This window comes from Microtus oregoni, unplaced genomic scaffold, assembly GCF_018167655.1.
Source record: "Microtus oregoni isolate MIOR12 unplaced genomic scaffold, Mior012 000066F_ref0000041, whole genome shotgun sequence".
NCBI classification, from domain to species: domain Eukaryota; kingdom Metazoa; phylum Chordata; class Mammalia; order Rodentia; family Cricetidae; genus Microtus; species Microtus oregoni.
The window spans coordinates 7,344,773-7,360,045 of NW_024543952.1; positions in this window are offsets into that span (position 1 = coordinate 7,344,773).

Sequence of the window (15,273 nt, forward strand, 5' to 3'; positions counted from 1 at the left end):
CACCCAGCACCCCGAGTACTGAGCACTGAGCACCCTGAGTACTGAGCAACAAGCACCCCGAATACTGAGCACTGAGCACCCTGCGTACTGAGCACCCAGCACCCTGAGAACTGAGCACCCAGCACCCTGAGTACTGAGCACTGAGAACACTGAGTACTGAGCACCGAGCACCCTGAGTACTGAGCACCCAGCACCCTGATCACTGAGCACGGAGCACCCCGAGGACTGAGCACCCAGCACCCTGAGCACTGAGCACCCAGCACCTTGAGTACTGAGCACCGAGCACCCCGAGCACTGTGCACCCAGCACACTGAGTACTGAGCACCCAGCACCCTGAGCACTGAGCACCCAGCACCCTGAGCACTGAGCACGCAGCACCCCGAGCACTGAGCACCCAGCACCCTGAGTACTGAGCACAAAGCACCCTGAGCACTGAGCACCCAGCACACTGAGTACTGAGCACCCAGCACCCTGAGTACTGAGCAACCAGCACCCTGAGCACTGAGCACTGAGCACCCAGCACCCTGAGCACTGAGCACTGAGCACCCAGCACCACAGCCCTGAGCACCCAGCACCCTGAGCACTGAGCACCCAGCACCCTGAGCACTGAGCACCCAGCACCCTGAGCACCCAGCACCCTGAGTACTGAGCACCCAGCACCCTGAGTACTGAGCACCCAGCACCCTGAGTACTGAGCACTCAGCACCCTGAGTACTGAGCAACGAGCACCCCGAGCACTGAGCACCCAGCACCCTGAGCACTGAGCACCCGGAGGACTGAGCACCCAGCACCCTGATAACTGAGCACCGATCACCCTGAGCACTGAGCACCCAGCACACCGAGCACTGAGCACCCAGCACCCTGAGTACTGAGCACCCAGCACCCCGAGTACTGAGCACCCAGCACCCTGAGTACTGAGCACCAGCACCCCGAGCACTGAGCAACCAGCACCCTGAGTACTGAGCACCCTGAGTACTGAGCACTGAGCACCGAGCACCCTGAGTACTGAGCACCCTGAGGACTGAGCACCCAGCACCCTGAGCACTGAGCACCCAGCACCCTGAGTACTGAGCAGTGATCACCCTGAGCACTGAGCACCCAGCACCCCGAGCACTGAGCACCCAGCACCCTGAGTACTGAGAACCTAGCACCCTGGGCACTGAGCACCGAGCACCCTGAGTACTGAACACCCAGCACCCTGAGCACTGAGCACTGAGCACCCAGCACCCTGAGCACTGAGCACTGAGCACCCAGCACACCGAGCGCTGAGCACTAAGCACCCTGAGCACCCAGCACCCTGAGCACTGAGCACCCTGAGCACTGAGCACCCTGAGCACTGAGAACTGAGCACCCAGCACCCTGAGTACTGAGCACCCAACATTCTGAGCACTGAGCACCCAGCACGCTGAGTACTGAGCACTGAGCACACAGCACCCTGAGTACTGAGCACCCAGCACCCCGAGCACTGAGCACCCAGTGCCCCGAGCACTGAGCACCCAGCACCCTGAGCACTGAGCACTGAGCACACTGAGCACTGAGCACCCAGCACCCCGAGTACTGAGCACTGAGCACCCTGAGTACTGAGCACCCAACACCCAGAGTACTGAGCACCCAGCACCCTGAGAACTGAGCACCCAGCACCCTGAGTACTGAGCACCCAGCACCCTGAGTACTGAGCACTGAGCACCCCGAGTACTGAGCACCCAGCACCCCGAGCACTGAGCACCCAGCACCCCGAGCACTGAGCACCCTGAGTACTGAGCACCCAGAACCCTGAGTACTGAGCCCCCAGCACCCTGAGTACTGAGCACCCAGCACCCCGAGCACTGAGCACCCAGCACCCCGAGAATGAGCACCCAGCACCCTGAGTACTGAGAACCGAGCACCCTGAGTACTGAGCACCCAGCACCCTGAGTACTGAGCCCCCAGCACCCTGAGTACTGAGCACCCAGCAACCCGAGCACTGAGCACCCAGCACCCTGAGAATGAGCACCCAGCACCATGAGTACTGAGCACCCAGCACCCTGAGTACTGAGCACTAAGCATCCAGAGCACTGAGCACCCAGCGCCCTGAGCACTGAGCACCCAGCACACTGAGCACTGAGCACCCAGCCCCCTGAGTACTGAGCACCCAGCACCATGAGTACTGAGCACCCAGCACCCTAAGTACTGAGCACTCAGCACCCTGAGTACAGAGCACCGAGCACCCCGAGCACAGAGCACCCAGCACCCTGCGCACTGAGCACCCTGAGGACTGAGCACCCAGGACCCTGAGCACTGAGCACCCAGCCCCCTGAGTACTGAGCACCGATCACCCTGAGCACTGAGCACCCAGCACCCCGAGCACTGAGCACCCAGCACCCTGAGTACTGAGCACCCAGCACCCTGAGCACTGAGCACACAGCACCCTGAGTACTGAGCACCCTGAGTACTGAGCACCGATCACCCTGAGCACTGAGCACCCAGCACCCTGAGTACTGAGCACCCAGCACCGTGAGCACTGAGCACCCAGCACCCTGAGCACTGAGCACCCAGCACCCTGAGTACTGAGCACCCAGCACCCTGAGTACTGAGTACCCAGCACCTTGAGCACTGAGCACCCAGCACCCTGAGTACTGAGCACTGAGCACCCTGAGTACTCAGCACCCAGCACCCTGAGTACTGAGCACCCAGCACCCTGAGCACTGAGCACCCAGCACCCTGAGTACTGAGCACCCAGCACCCTGAGTACTGAGCAACCAGCACCCAGAGCACTGAGCACCCAGCACCCCGAGCACGGAGCACCCTGAGTACTGAGCACCCAGCACCCTGAGTACTGAGCACCGAGCTCCCCGAGCACTGAGCACCCTGAGTACTGAGCACCCAGCACCCCGATCACTGAGCACCCAGCACCCTGAGCACTGAGCACCCAGCACCCTGAGCACTGAGCACCCAGCACCCTGAGTACTGAGCACCCAGCACGCTGAGTACTGAGCACCCAGCACCCCGAGCACTGAGCACCCAGCACCCTGAGTACTGAGCACTGAGCACCGAGCACATCGAGCACTGAGCACCCAGCACCCTGTGTACTGAGCACTGAGCACCCTGAGTACTAAGCACCCAGCACCCTGAGTACTGAGCACCCAGGACCCTGAGCACTGAGCACCGAGCACCCCGAGCACTGAGCACCCAGCACCCTGAGCACTCAGCACCCAGCACCCCGAGCACTAAGCACCCAGCACTCGGAGCACTGAGCACCCAGCACCTTGAGTACTGAGCACCGAGCACCTCGAGCACTAACCACGCAGCACCCTGAGTACTGAGCACCCAGCAACCTGAGCACTGAGCACCCAGAACCCTGAGCACTGAGCACCCAGCACCCTGAGCACGGAGCACGCAGCACCCTGAGTACTGAGCACCAAACACCCAGAGTACTGAGCACCCAGCACCCTGAGCACTGAGCACCCAGCACCCTGAGTACTGAGCACCCAGCACCCTGAGTACTGAACACCCAGCACCCTGAGCACTGAGCACTGAGCACCCTGAGCACTGAGTACTGAGCACTGAGCACCCTGAGCACTGAGCACCCAGCACCCCGAGTACTGAGCACCCAGCACCCCGAGCACTGAGCACCCAGTGCCCCGAGCACTGAGCACCCAGCACCCTGAGAACTGAGCACCCAGCACCCTGAGTACTGAGCACCCAGCACCCTGAGTACTGAGCACCCAGCACCCTGAGCACTGAGCACTGAGCACCCAGCACCTTGAGCACTGAGCACTGACCACCAAGCACCCCGAGCACTGAGCACCCAGCACCCCGAGCACTGAGCACCCAGCACACTGAGCACTGAGCACCCAACCCCCTGAGTACTGAGCACCCAGCACCATGAGTACTGAGCACCCAGCACCCTGAGTACTGAGCACTCAGCACCCTGAGTACTGAGCACCGAGCACCCCGAGCACAGAGCACCCAGCACCCTGAGCACTGAGCACCCTGAGGACTGAGCACCCAGCACCCTGAGCACTGAGCACCCAGCACCCTGAGAACTGAGCACCGATCACCCCGAGCACTGAGCACCCAGCACCCTGAGTAATGAGCACCCAGCACCCTGAGCACTGAGCACCCAGCACCCTGAGTACTGAGCACCCTGAGTACTGAGCACCGATCACCCTGAGCACTGAGCACCCAGCACCCTGAGTACTGAGCACCCAGCACCCTGAGCACTGAGCACCCAGCACCCTGAGCACTGAGCACCCAGCACCCTGAGTACTGAGCACCCAGCACCCTGAGTACTGAGTACCCAGCACCCTGAGCACTGAGCACACAGCACCCTGAGTACTGAGCACCGAGCACCCTGAGTACTGAGCACCCAGCACCCTGAGTACTGAGCACCCAGCACCCTAGGCACTGAGCACCCAGCACCCTGAGTACTGAGCACCGAGCACCCTGAGTACTGAGCACCCAGCACCCATAGCACTGAGCACCCAGCACCCCGAGCACGGAGCACCCAGGACCCTGAGCACTGAGTAATGAGCACCCAGCACCCTGAGTACTGATCACCGAGCTCCCCGAGCACTGAGCACCCTGAGTACTGAGCACCCAGCACCCCGATCACTGAGCACCCAGCACCCTGAGCACTGAGCACCCAGCACCCTGAGCACTGAGCACCCAGCACACTGAGTACTGAGCACCCAGCACGCTGAGTACTGAGCACCCAGCACCCCGAGCACTGAGCACCCAGCACCCTGAGCACTGAGCACTGAGCACCCAGCACCCCGAGCGCTGAGCACCCAGCACCCTGAGCACCCAGCACCCTGAGCACTGAGCACCCTGAGCACTGAGCAACATGAGCACTGAGCACTGAGCACCCAGCACCCTGAGTACTGAGCACCCAACACTCTGAGCACTGAGCACCCAGCACACTGAGTACTGAGCACTGAGCACACAGCACCCTGAGTACTGAGCACCCAGCACCCCGAGAACTGAGCACCCAGTGCCCCGAGCACTGAGCCCCCAGCACCCTGAGTACTGAGCACCCAGCACGCCAAGCACTGAGCACCCAGCACCCCGAGAATGAGCACCCAGCACCCTGAGTACTGAGATCCGAGCACCCTGAGTACTGAGCACCCAGCACCCTGAGTACTGAGCCCCCAGCACCCTGAGTACTGAGCACCCAGCAACCTGAGCACTGAGCACCCAGCACCCTGAGAATGAGCACCCAGCACCATGAGTACTGAGCACCCAGCACCCTGAGTACTGAGCACTAAGCACCCAGAGCACTGAGCACCCAGCACCCAGAGCACTGAAAACCCAGCGCCCCGAGCACTGAGCACCCAGCACCCCGAGCACTGAGAACTGAGCACCCTGAGCACTGAGCACCCAGCACCCCGAGTACTGAGCACTGAGCACCCTGAGTACTGAGCAACAAGCACCCCGAGTACTGAGCACTGAGCACCCTGAGTACTGAGCACCCAGCACCCTGAGAACTGAGCACCCAGCACCCTGAGTACTGAGCACTGAGAACACTGAGTACTGAGCACCGAGCACCCTGAGTACTGAGCACCCAGCACCCTGATCACTGAGCACGGTGCACCCCGAGGACTGAGCACCCAGCACCCTGAGCACTGAGCACCCAGCACCTTGAGTACTGAGCACCGAGCACCCCGAGCACTGAGCACCCAGCACCCTGAGTACTGAGCACCCAGCACCCTGAGCACTGAGCACCCAGCACCCTGAGCACTGAGCACGCAGCACCCCGAGCACTGAGCACCCAGCACCCTGAGTACTGAGCACAGAGCACCCTGAGCACTGAGCACCCAGCACACTGAGTACTGAGCACCCAGCACCCTGAGTACTGAGCAACCAGCACCCTGAGCACTGAGCACTGAGCACCCAGCACCCTGAGCACTGAGCACTGAGCACCCAGCACCACAGCCCTGAGCACCCAGCACCCTGAGCACTGAGCACCCAGCACCCTGAGCACTGAGCACCCAGCACCCTGAGCACCCAGCACCCTGAGTACTGAGCACCCAGCACCCTGAGTACTGAGCACCCAGCACCCTGAGTACTGAGCACTCAGCACCCTGAGTACTGAGCACCGAGCACCCCGAGCACTGAGCACCCAGCACCCTGAGCACTGAGCACCCGGAGGACTGAGCACCCAGCACCCTGATAACTGAGCACCGATCACCCTGAGCACTGAGCACCCAGCACACCGAGCACTGAGCACCCAGCACCCTGAGTACTGAGCACCCAGCACCCCGAGTACTGAGCACCCAGCACCCTGAGTACTGAGCACCAGCACCCCGAGCACTGAGCAACCAGCACCCTGAGTACTGAGCACCCTGAGTACTGAGCACTGGGCACCGAGCACCCTGAGTACTGAGCACCCTGAGGACTGAGCACCCAGCACCCTGAGCACTGAGCACCCAGCACCCTGAGTACTGAGCACTGATCACCCTGAGCACTGAGCACCCAGCACCCCGAGCACTGAGCACCCAGCACCCTGAGTACTGAGAACCTAGCACCCTGAGCACTGAGCACCGAGCACCCTGAGTACTGAACACCCAGCACCCTGAGCACTGAGCACTGAGCACCCAGCACCCTGAGCACTGAGCACTGAGCACCCAGCACACCGAGCGCTGAGCACTAAGCACCCTGAGCACCCAGCACCCTGAGCACTGAGCACCCTGAGCACTGAGCACCCTGAGCACTGAGAACTGAGCACCCAGCACCCTGAGTACTGAGCACCCAACACTCTGAGCACTGAGCACCCAGCACGCTGAGTACTGAGCACTGAGCACACAGCACCCTGAGTACTGAGCACCCAGCACCCCGAGCACTGAGCACCCAGTGCCCCGAGCACTGAGCACCCAGCACCCTGAGCACTGAGCACTGAGCACACTGAGCACTGAGCACCCAGCACCCCGAGTACTGAGCACTGAGCACCCTGAGTACTGAGCACCCAACACCCAGAGTACTGAGCACCCAGCACCCTGAGAACTGAGCACCCAGCACCCTGAGTACTGAGCACCCAGCACCCTGAGTACTGAGCACTGAGCACCCCGAGTACTGAGCACCCAGCACCCCGAGCACTGAGCACCCAGCACCCCGAGCACTGAGCACCCTGAGTACTGAGCACCCAGAACCCTGAGTACTGAGCCCCCAGCACCCTGAGTACTGAGCACCCAGCACCCCGAGCACTGAGCACCCAGCACCCCGAGAATGAGCACCCAGCACCCTGAGTACTGAGAACCGAGCACCCTGAGTACTGAGCACCCAGCACCCTGAGTACTGAGCCCCCAGCACCCTGAGTACTGAGCACCCAGCAACCCGAGCACTGAGCACCCAGCACCCTGAGAATGAGCACCCAGCACCATGAGTACTGAGCACCCAGCACCCTGAGTACTGAGCACTAAGCATCCAGAGCACTGAGCACCCAGCGCCCTGAGCACTGAGCACCCAGCACACTGAGCACTGAGCACCCAGCCCCCTGAGTACTGAGCACCCAGCACCATGAGTACTGAGCACCCAGCACCCTAAGTACTGAGCACTCAGCACCCTGAGTACAGAGCACCGAGCACCCCGAGCACAGAGCACCCAGCACCCTGCGCACTGAGCACCCTGAGGACTGAGCACCCAGGACCCTGAGCACTGAGCACCCAGCACCCTGAGTACTGAGCACCGATCACCCTGAGCACTGAGCACCCAGCACCCCGAGCACTGAGCACCCAGCACCCTGAGTACTGAGCACCCAGCACCCTGAGCACTGAGCACAAAGCACCCTGAGTACTGAGCACCCTGAGTACTGAGCACCGATCACCCTGAGCACTGAGCACCCAGCACCCTGAGTACTGAGCACCCAGCAGCGTGAGCACTGAGCACCCAGCACCCTGAGCACTGAGCACCCAGCACCCTGAGTACTGAGCACCCAGCACCCTGAGTACTGAGTACCCAGCACCTTGAGCACTGAGCACCCAGCACCCTGAGTACTGAGCACCGAGCACCCTGAGTACTCAGCACCCAGCACCCTGAGTACTGAGCACCCAGCACCCTGAGCACTGAGCACCCAGCACCCTGAGTACTGAGCACCCAGCACCCTGAGTACTGAGCAACCAGCACCCAGAGCACTGAGCACCCAGCACCCCGAGCACGGAGCACCCTGAGTACTGAGCACCCAGCACCCTGAGTACTGAGCACCGAGCTCCCCGAGCACTGAGCACCCTGAGTACTGAGCACCCAGCACCCCGATCACTGAGCACCCAGCACCCTGAGCACTGAGCACCCAGCACCCTGAGCACTGAGCACCCAGCACCCTGAGTACTGAGCACCCAGCACGCTGAGTACTGAGCACCCAGCACCCCGAGCACTGAGCATCCAGCACCCTGAGTACTGAGCACTGAGCACTGAGCACATCGAGCACTGAGCACCCAGCACCCTGTGTACTGAGCACTGAGCACCCTGAGTACTAAGCACCCAGCACCCTGAGTACTGAGCACCCAGGACCCTGAGCACTGAGCACCGAGCACCCCGATCACTGAGCACCCAGCACCCTGAGCACTCAGCACCCAGCACCCCGAGCACTAAGCACCCAGCACCCGGAGCACTGAGCACCCAGCACCTTGAGTACTGAGCACCGAGCACCTCGAGCACTAACCACGCAGCACCCTGAGTACTGAGCACCCAGCAACCTGAGCACTGAGCACCCAGAACCCTGAGCACTGAGCACCCAGCACCCTGAGCACGGAGCACGCAGCACCCTGAGTACTGAGCACCAAACACCCAGAGTACTGAGCACCCAGCACACTGAGCACTGAGCACCCAGCACCCTGAGTACTGAGCACCCAGCACCCTGAGTACTGAACACCCAGCACCCTGAGCACTGAGCACTGAGCACCCTGAGCACTGAGTACTGAGCACTGAGCACCCTGAGCACTGAGCACACAGCACCCCGAGTACTGAGCACCCAGCACCCCGAGCACTGAGCACCCAGTGCCCCGAGCACTGAGCACCCAGCACCCTGAGAACTGAGCACCCAGCACCCTGAGTACTGAGCACCCAGCACCCTGAGTACTGAGCACCCAGCACCCTGAGCACTGAGCACTGAGCACCCAGCACCTTGAGCACTGAGCACTGACCACCAAGCACCCCGAGCACTGAGCACCCAGCACCCCGAGCACTGAGCACCCAGCGCCCTGAGCACTGAGCACCCAGCACACTGAGCACTGAGCACCCAACCCCCTGAGTACTGAGCACCCAGCACCATGAGTACTGAGCACCCAGCACCCTGAGTACTGAGCACTCAGCACCCTGAGTACTGAGCACCGAGCACCCCGAGCACAGAGCACCCAGCACCCTGAGCACTGAGCACCCTGAGGACTGAGCACCCAGCACCCTGAGCACTGAGCACCCAGCACCCTGAGAACTGAGCACCGATCACCCCGAGCACTGAGCACCCACCACCCTGAGTAATGAGCACCCAGCACCCTGAGCACTGAGCACCCAGCACCCTGAGTACTGAGCACAGAGCACCCTGAGCACTGAGCACCCAGCACACTGAGTACTGAGCACCCAGCACCCTGAGTACTGAGCAACAAGCACCCTGAGCACTGAGCACTGAGCACCCAGCACCCTGAGCACTGAGCACTGAGCACCCAGCACCACAGCCCTGAGCACCCAGCACCCTGAGCACTGAGCACCCAGCACCCTGAGCACTGAGCACCCAGCACCCTGAGCACCCAGCACCCTGAGTACTGAGCACCCAGCACCCTGAGTACTGAGCACCCAGCACCCTGAGTACTGAGCACTCAGCACCCTGAGTACTGAGCACCGAGCACCCCGAGCACTGAGCACCCAGCACCCTGAGCACTGAGCACCCGGAGGACTGAGCACCCAGCACCCTGATAACTGAGCACCGATCACCCTGAGCACTGAGCACCCAGCACACCGAGCACTGAGCACCCAGCACCCTGAGTACTGAGCACCCAGCACCCCGAGTACTGAGCACCCAGCACCCTGAGTACTGAGCACCAGCACCCCGAGCACTGAGCAACCAGCACCCTGAGTACTGAGCACCCTGAGTACTGAGCACTGGGCACCGAGCACCCTGAGTACTGAGCACCCTGAGGACTGAGCACCCAGCACCCTGAGCACTGAGCACCCAGCACCCTGAGTACTGAGCACTGATCACCCTGAGCACTGAGCACCCAGCACCCCGAGCACTGAGCACCCAGCACCCTGAGTACTGAGAACCTAGCACCCTGAGCACTGAGCACCGAGCACCCTGAGTACTGAACACCCAGCACCCTGAGCACTGAGCACTGAGCACCCAGCACCCTGAGCACTGAGCACTGAGCACCCAGCACACCGAGCGCTGAGCACTAAGCACCCTGAGCACCCAGCACCCTGAGCACTGAGCACCCTGAGCACTGAGCACCCTGAGCACTGAGAACTGAGCACCCAGCACCCTGAGTACTGAGCACCCAACACTCTGAGCACTGAGCACCCAGCACGCTGAGTACTGAGCACTGAGCACACAGCACCCTGAGTACTGAGCACCCAGCACCCCGAGCACTGAGCACCCAGTGCCCCGAGCACTGAGCACCCAGCACCCTGAGCACTGAGCACTGAGCACACTGAGCACTGAGCACCCAGCACCCCGAGTACTGAGCACTGAGCACCCTGAGTACTGAGCACCCAACACCCAGAGTACTGAGCACCCAGCACCCTGAGAACTGAGCACCCAGCACCCTGAGTACTGAGCACCCAGCACCCTGAGTACTGAGCACTGAGCACCCCGAGTACTGAGCACCCAGCACCCCGAGCACTGAGCACCCAGCACCCCGAGCACTGAGCACCCTGAGTACTGAGCACCCAGAACCCTGAGTACTGAGCCCCCAGCACCCTGAGTACTGAGCACCCAGCACCCCGAGCACTGAGCACCCAGCACCCCGAGAATGAGCACCCAGCACCCTGAGTACTGAGAACCGAGCACCCTGAGTACTGAGCACCCAGCACCCTGAGTACTGAGCCCCCAGCACCCTGAGTACTGAGCACCCAGCAACCCGAGCACTGAGCACCCAGCACCCTGAGAATGAGCACCCAGCACCATGAGTACTGAGCACCCAGCACCCTGAGTACTGAGCACTAAGCATCCAGAGCACTGAGCACCCAGCGCCCTGAGCACTGAGCACCCAGCACACTGAGCACTGAGCACCCAGCCCCCTGAGTACTGAGCACCCAGCACCATGAGTACTGAGCACCCAGCACCCTAAGTACTGAGCACTCAGCACCCTGAGTACAGAGCACCGAGCACCCCGAGCACAGAGCACCCAGCACCCTGCGCACTGAGCACCCTGAGGACTGAGCACCCAGGACCCTGAGCACTGAGCACCCAGCACCCTGAGTACTGAGCACCGATCACCCTGAGCACTGAGCACCCAGCACCCCGAGCACTGAGCACCCAGCACCCTGAGTACTGAGCACCCAGCACCCTGAGCACTGAGCACACAGCACCCTGAGTACTGAGCACCCTGAGTACTGAGCACCGATCACCCTGAGCACTGAGCACCCAGCACCCTGAGTACTGAGCACCCAGCAGCGTGAGCACTGAGCACCCAGCACCCTGAGCACTGAGCACCCAGCACCCTGAGTACTGAGCACCCAGCACCCTGAGTACTGAGTACCCAGCACCTTGAGCACTGAGCACCCAGCACCCTGAGTACTGAGCACCGAGCACCCTGAGTACTCAGCACCCAGCACCCTGAGTACTGAGCACCCAGCACCCTGAGCACTGAGCACCCAGCACCCTGAGTACTGAGCACCCAGCACCCTGAGTACTGAGCAACCAGCACCCAGAGCACTGAGCACCCAGCACCCCGAGCACGGAGCACCCTGAGTACTGAGCACCCAGCACCCTGAGTACTGAGCACCGAGCTCCCCGAGCACTGAGCACCCTGAGTACTGAGCACCCAGCACCCCGATCACTGAGCACCCAGCACCCTGAGCACTGAGCACCCAGCACCCTGAGCACTGAGCACCCAGCACCCTGAGTACTGAGCACCCAGCACGCTGAGTACTGAGCACCCAGCACCCCGAGCACTGAGCACCCAGCACCCTGAGTACTGAGCACTGAGCACCGAGCACATCGAGCACTGAGCACCCAGCACCCTGTGTACTGAGCACTGAGCACCCTGAGTACTAAGCACCCAGCACCCTGAGTACTGAGCACCCAGGACCCTGAGCACTGAGCACCGAGCACCCCGATCACTGAGCACCCAGCACCCTGAGCACTCAGCACCCAGCACCCCGAGCACTAAGCACCCAGCACCCGGAGCACTGAGCACCCAGCACCTTGAGTACTGAGCACCGAGCACCTCGAGCACTAACCACGCAGCACCCTGAGTACTGAGCACCCAGCAACCTGAGCACTGAGCACCCAGAACCCTGAGCACTGAGCACCCAGCACCCTGAGCACGGAGCACGCAGCACCCTGAGTACTGAGCACCAAACACCCAGAGTACTGAGAACCCAGCACCCTGAGCACTGAGCACCCAGCACCCTGAGTACTGAGCACCCAGCACCCTGAGTACTGAACACCCAGCACCCTGAGCACTGAGCACTGAGCACCCTGAGCACTGAGTACTGAGCACTGAGCACCCTGAGCACTGAGCACCCAGCACCCCGAGTACTGAGCACCCAGCACCCCGAGCACTGAGCACCCAGTGCCCCGAGCACTGAGCACCCAGCACCCTGAGAACTGAGCACCCAGCACCCTGAGTACTGAGCACCCAGCACCCTGAGTACTGAGCACCCAGCACCCTGAGCACTGAGCACTGAGCACCCAGCACCTTGAGCACTGAGCACTGACCACCAAGCACCCCGAGCACTGAGCACCCAGCACCCCGAGCACTGAGCACCCAGCGCCCTGAGCACTGAGCACCCAGCACACTGAGCACTGAGCACCCAACCCCCTGAGTACTGAGCACCCAGCACCATGAGTACTGAGCACCCAGCACCCTGAGTACTGAGCACTCAGCACCCTGAGTACTGAGCACCGAGCACCCCGAGCACAGAGCACCCAGCACCCTGAGCACTGAGCACCCTGAGGACTGAGCACCCAGCACCCTGAGCACTGAGCACCCAGCACCCTGAGAACTGAGCACCGATCACCCTGAGCACTGAGCACCCACCACCCTGAGTAATGAGCACCCAGCACCCTGAGCACTGAGCACCCAGCACCCTGAGTACTGAGCACCCTGAGTACTGAGCACCGATCACCCTGAGCACTGAGCACCCAGCACACTGAGTACTGAGCACCCAGCACCCTGAGCACTGAGCACCCAGCACCCTGAGCACTGAGCACCCAGCACCCTGAGTACTGAGCACCCAGCACCCTGAGTACTGAGCAACCAGCACCCTGAGCACTGAGCACTGAGCACCCAGCACCCTGAGCACTGAGCACTGAGCACCCAGCACCACAGCCCTGAGCACCCAGCACCCTGAGCACTGAGCACCCAGCACCCTGAGCACTGAGCACCCAGCACCCTGAGCACCCAGCACCCTGAGTACTGAGCACCCAGCACCCTGAGTACTGAGCACCCAGCACCCTGAGTACTGAGCACTCAGCACCCTGAGTACTGAGCACCGAGCACCCCGAGCACTGAGCACCCAGCACCCTGAGCACTGAGCACCCGGAGGACTGAGCACCCAGCACCCTGATAACTGAGCACCGATCACCCTGAGCACTGAGCACCCAGCACACCGAGCACTGAGCACCCAGCACCCTGAGTACTGAGCACCCAGCACCCCGAGTACTGAGCACCCAGCACCCTGAGTACTGAGCACCAGCACCCCGAGCACTGAGCAACCAGCACCCTGAGTACTGAGCACCCTGAGTACTGAGCACTGAGCACCGAGCACCCTGAGTACTGAGCACCCTGAGGACTGAGCACCCAGCACCCTGAGCACTGAGCACCCAGCACCCTGAGTACTGAGCACTGATCACCCTGAGCACTGAGCACCCAGCACCCCGAGCACTGAGCACCCAGCACCCTGAGTACTGAGAACCTAGCACCCTGAGCACTGAGCACCGAGCACCCTGAGTACTGAACACCCAGCACCCTGAGCACTGAGCACTGAGCACCCAGCACCCTGAGCACTGAGCACTGAGCACCCAGCACACCGAGCGCTGAGCACTAAGCACCCTGAGCACCCAGCACCCTGAGCACTGAGCACCCTGAGCACTGAGCAACCTGAGCACTGAGAACTGAGCACCCAGCACCCTGAGTACTGAGCACCCAACACTCTGAGCACTGAGCACCCAGCACGCTGAGTACTGAGCACTGAGCACACAGCACCCTGAGTACTGAGCACCCAGCACCCCGAGCACTGAGCACCCAGTGCCCCGAGCACTGAGCACCCAGCACCCTGAGCACTGAGCACTGAGCACACTGAGCACTGAGCACCCAGCACCCCGAGTACTGAGCACTGAGCACCCTGAGTACTGAGCACCCAACACCCAGAGTACTGAGCACCCAGCACCCTGAGAACTGAGCACCCAGCACCCTGAGTACTGAGCACCCAGCACCCTGAGTACTGAGCACTGAGCACCCCGAGTACTGAGCACCCAGCACCCCGAGCACTGAGCACCCAGCACCCCGAGCACTGAGCACCCTGAGTACTGAGCACCCAGAACCCTGAGTACTGAGCCCCCAGCACCCTGAGTACTGAGCACCCAGCACCCCGAGCACTGAGCACCCAGCACCCCGAGAATGAGCACCCAGCACCCTGAGTACTGAGAACCGAGCACCCTGAGTACTGAGCACCCAGCACCCTGAGTACTGAGCCCCCAGCACCCTGAGTACTGAGCACCCAGCAACCCGAGCACTGAGCACCCAGCACCCTGAGAATGAGCACCCAGCACCATGAGTACTGAGCACCCAGCACCCTGAGTACTGAGCACTAAGCATCCAGAGCACTGAGCACCCAGCGCCCTGAGCACTGAGCACCCAGCACACTGAGCACTGAGCACCCAGCCCCCTGAGTACTGAGCACCCAGCACCATGAGTACTGAGCACCCAGCACCCTAAGTACTGAGCACTCAGCACCCTGAGTACAGAGCACCGAGCACCCCGAGCACAGAGCACCCAGCACCCTGCGCACTGAGCACCCTGAGGACTGAGCACCCAGGACCCTGAGCACTGAGCACCCAGCACCCTGAGTACTGAGCACCGATCACCCTGAGCACTGAGCACCCAGCACCCCGAGCACTGAGCACCCAGCACCCTGAGTACT